Source organism: Hipposideros armiger, unplaced genomic scaffold (assembly GCF_001890085.2).
Source record: "Hipposideros armiger isolate ML-2016 unplaced genomic scaffold, ASM189008v1 scaffold_19, whole genome shotgun sequence".
NCBI classification, from domain to species: Eukaryota; Metazoa; Chordata; class Mammalia; order Chiroptera; family Hipposideridae; genus Hipposideros; species Hipposideros armiger.
In genome coordinates this window covers 5,181,220-5,185,109 of record NW_017731369.1, presented here as the reverse complement: position 1 = coordinate 5,185,109, position 3,890 = coordinate 5,181,220, and the positions used below count along the sequence as shown (strand labels likewise).

General features: G+C 49.7%; 1 protein-coding gene across 1 annotated transcript in view; it reads right to left on the bottom strand.

Annotated features, from left to right (window-relative positions):
- Positions 1-3,890, bottom strand: part of CRISPLD2 (cysteine rich secretory protein LCCL domain containing 2) — an 85,010-nt gene that overhangs the window by 36,047 nt on the left and 45,073 nt on the right. The window lies entirely within an intron of this gene.

The following is a 3,890-nucleotide window of genomic DNA, read 5'->3' as shown; positions in this document are numbered from 1 at the left end:
ACCTAGTCCCCTTTGGCCGTGGCCATGACAGGGAGCTCAGCATGTCGCCTCCGTGTGTGCCGAGGGCAGACAGGGTGGACGGGGTCAGGCTGTGTTTGATGCCATCCCGGTGTGGTGCAGGAAGTGGAGACACAGGCCTCTGCTGATTATGTCCTGAGTTGGAAAACTCACATGCTGCCAAGGCAATGAATCACTCAGCAGGAGGGTGGGTCTGCGTTTTGTTGTCTCTCCATGCCACCCCTCTGCAGCGCCTGGGACCCACTCATCACCTGCGGAGTGACTAAGGTCCCAACCGCAGGTTAACCAGGCCAGCGCTTCCTTCATGAAGAGAGCAAGAGAGTGAAGAAGACACACCCTGTATGATTCTACTTAACGCGAGCTATCAAAAGGGGTCAGCGTCACAGAAACAGAAGGGTGATGACCGGGGCTTGGGGAGGTGGTGCCGCTCAACGGGCGCAGCGTTTCAGGTTTGCAGGATGAAAAACTGGAGATCTGTTACCCAATCATGAGAACTCAACATGTCCGAACATGCTTAAGAGGGAAATTTTTGTTATGTATACTTTACCACAATAAGAGAAAGAGAGATAAAGAGAGAGGGAGAGAGAACACTACACCCTAGCCTAGAGGAGAATGCTTTCTAGAGGTAATCAGTTCACCCCGAGAGTGGGAGGCCCGGCCTCTGTCCCTGGCACAGCACCCTGAGTTCCTGCATCCCCCTGTCCTGATCACTGTCCCTGGCCCCTCTGTGTTTGGAAGACGTACCCCGAACTGCCTTTTGAATGGGACAAGCAACCCATCTAGCAGGTTCCTAACACCAGACATGAGAGAATGGATTCAAGTGAGCTCTTTGAAAATTCGAATTGTCACTGCAGCAGGCGCTTATGAACTGCTCAGAACCGGCAGCCCTTTCGGAAACTGCAAACACTCCCTTCTCAAGGGATCGGCCCTTCAGACTGTCAGCTGCTGCCTTCTCCTTCAAAACTCAGGTCATTCCAGAGAGGCTCCTGGTTTTGCATAAGAAGAAAAATGCTTCACAGCGGAAGACCCCTCTCTGCCTGTTCCCTGGGAAGTGAATATTACTGTTAAAAAGGTGAAGCGCCTCAGAGCCAACACACACATTCATATTAAAGACCGGACAATTGGATTTCTTGCTTTCCACGACTGATTTACCTGGGTAACTGAAGGCCAGTTTTTGTTTTTGTTTCTGTTTTTTTTTAACCCTGAACTAACACATCTTGTCTTCTTCAATAAATAAATGAATGAGGGTGGGGTTCCTCGGCTCCAAGTGGCCTCCAGGGAGTCTGCGAGGCCCTGAAGTTGCAGGCAGGGCTCTGTGAGCCAATAGGGTCAGCAAGAACCTTCCCAGGTTGAGCGCTGAGCACAGGACAGAATGGGGCTGGGACTCCTCAGTCCCACAAACGGGGAAGGTTGATCACCCTATCTGTACAAGGGGACACCCCTCTCCCCTCTTTTTCCTGGAGAAAGGATCCACAACTTTCCAGTTCTCAAAAGGGTTTGTACTCCCCCAAAGATTAAAAAACAACCAACGTGCAGCCATCTCCAGGAGAAGCACAGAGACGTTTGAAGGGGAGAATCATTTTAGAATCTGTCTAAAGAACACAAGCATCCTTATTGTTCTTCCTGGCAGGCGGAACTGGCATTTTCTCCTGCCTCTCCAGGGACTGCTCATTCTGCTAACCGAGTTATGAGAAGTGAGACCCCGAGGCGGTTTCCACCTAGTCTAATCCCTCCCATGGGCCTGGACTGGGGAGGAGCATCCTTTGGGGGAAAAGCTGCCAAGAGGCGGTGTCCTTTGGTTCTGCGCCCTCTGTGACAGTCCTCTGCCTCCCGTCCCTGGAGGATTTCTGGGTACCAGCAGTACAGAGGATTTCTGTGATAACATCAAGCCATGGGCCGTGAGTATGCAAACCTCACAACCTTCTCACACAATAGGCCGTTATCAAGATGCACATCTTCAACCCCTGATATTGGGCAAATGCTTTCCTTCCCTTTTCTCCTCTCCTTCCTCTCACACCTCTGCTCTCCCCGAGCTCCCGGAATAGTACAGGTTGTCCGCTTTCTCTTCTCAGGGCCCTGCGTGACACGAAGATCTGAATGTTCATTAGCAACGGTTATCAGCACAGATCTGGTTTCAGTGAGGCTGGAAACCAATCCTACCTCTGTCACTTGTTGCCTGTGTGGCCTTGGATGACTATTTGAAGCCCTGGAGTCTCTAATTTCTCAGTGTAAAGTGGGAATCATCATAGCTAACATTTTTGCGCATCGCCAAGGCAGGCTCTGTTCTAAGTGTTTCAGATGCATTGATATAGTAATTTCCCAATAACCCTACAAGGTAGGTATTGTTATTATTCCCTCTTAACAGATGGGTGGACTGAGGTTCAGGGAGGTTCAATGGCCTGCCCAAAATCACTCAGCTGGTAAACAGCAGAGCCCAGGCTGCCACCCAGAGCCAGCAAGCTGTACACTATTCTACAGGGGCCAGTAAGATCCTGAAAGGGCTATCATGAAGATTAAGTAAGATCAAGAACTGAATGCAGGCTTGCACACAGCAAGTGCTCAATAGATGTTAGTTAATAAGACAAGTACCCCCACCATGATCATCACTGTCACTATCACCACTACTGAAAGTTCTCAAGGGATGGTCATCTCAAACCCAGTGGTCCTCAAACTGCAGTCCCAGGGGGCGGCCGGTTAGCTCAGTTGGTTAGAGCGCGTGCTCTGAACAACAAGGTTGCTGGTTCGGTTCCCACATGGGCCACTGAGCTGTGCCCTCCACAACTAGATTGAAGACAATGACTTGAGCTGAGCTGCCGCTGAGCTACTGGTGGGCGGCCGGATGTCTCAGTTGGTTAGTGCGTGTGCTCTTACCAATAAGGTTGCCAGTTTGAGTCCCACATGGGATGGTGGGCTGCGCCCCCACCCCCCACACACAATTAGACTGAAAACAGCGATTGGATTTGGAGCTGAGCTGCACCCTCCACAACTAGATTGAAAGATAACGACTTGACTTGGAGCTGATGGGTCCTGAAAAGAACACACTGTTACCCAATAAAAATTTAAGAATGAATGACTGAATAAATAAATAAATAAATAAATAAATAACTTAAAAAAAAAAAAGTGCAGTCCCAGGGCAGCAAGAGCGTCACTGGGGGGAACTTGTTAGAAATGCAGATTCTCTGGCTCCACCCCAGACCCACTGAGCCAGAAATGCTGGGAGTGGGCCAGAAATCTGTTTGAACAAGCCCTCTGGGGGATCAGATGCATGCACAAGCGTGAGAACTCAACCATCAAGGGAGACGGGGAGGACAAGATAAGAACCCTGAGGTTCAGAGGGGGCAGGGAGGCCTGCCCGCCATCCCACAACTGGTAAATGTCACAGGTGGGGCTTCGACTTGCGTCTTCTGACCCAGACTTTGCTCTTGGGGCTACACCCTGATGCTTTTGCCTGCAGCTCACCACAAAGTGAGGGGTCTGCCAAGTAATGCACTCTGGATGAGCAGGCAGAAACTGCAGCACTATTAGGCCCTTCGAAGATCTGGAGACAACGCTCCCAAAATAAATCTCTTAGCTAAACAGACATTTTCCAAAAGGCATCATCATTTCCCAGAATACGGAGTGACCTAGAAACCAAGGCCAGGAAAGAACCTCTGAGACGGAGGTAGTTTTCTTCCTTCCCTCTCTATCTCCTCCTCTCATTTGCTTTTTCTTTCTCCCTTCCTTCCTTCCTTCCTTCCTTCTTTTACTTTCTGAAGAGCTGTGTAAGCATTGACTACCGTAGTATCTTTATTTATTTATTCCTTCAACAACTGTTAATCGAACACTTATTGTGTGCCAAGCCCTGTCATGAGCACTGTGGTTCCAAAAGCTCA